Consider the following 593-nt stretch of genomic DNA (forward strand, 5'->3'; position numbering starts at 1 on the left):
CGTATATGGAGGTGATTGTCAAAGACATCTCAACATGGACAAGACAGCCCTTTTCTGGCGCTTGCATGCTATCAATTCACCGACAATATTGATACTTGAGAGTCATAAAAGCGTAAGGAGCGCATCTCTATAAGTATTTGTGCAAACGCTGATGGCTAAGATAAGCTACCGCTGTGGGTGATTGGCAAATCATTCAACCCTCGCAGGTTTAAGAAAATTGACCGAGAAATATTTCATGTTTTAAATTTTTGTTTGGAGGTTACCCGCGAAGATTGTTCTCATTCTAGACATCTGCATTGCACATTTCACTTAAGCAATTGGCTGAGCACAACACACCGATGAGGAATACTATCGGCCATGCGCTAACAATGTCGTATCCAAGGTGAACAAGCCTCTGATGCAACATCAGGAGAGTTGCATCCGATACAGCAGTATCATTCCATCGTAAGCTCGTAGCACGGTTGAGTTGACAAGTCGAGCTCGGTCCTCCTTTGTTCTTTCACCCATTACGTCGATTGTTAACACATTGTTGCGGCGGAATCAGTCACTCGAACCAATGTGTTGTTTGCCGTGCGCCACGATTGATCACAATC

The sequence above is a fragment of the Bremia lactucae genome, linkage group LG12 (genome assembly GCF_004359215.1).
Source record: "Bremia lactucae strain SF5 linkage group LG12, whole genome shotgun sequence".
Taxonomy (NCBI): Eukaryota; Oomycota; class Peronosporomycetes; order Peronosporales; family Peronosporaceae; genus Bremia; species Bremia lactucae.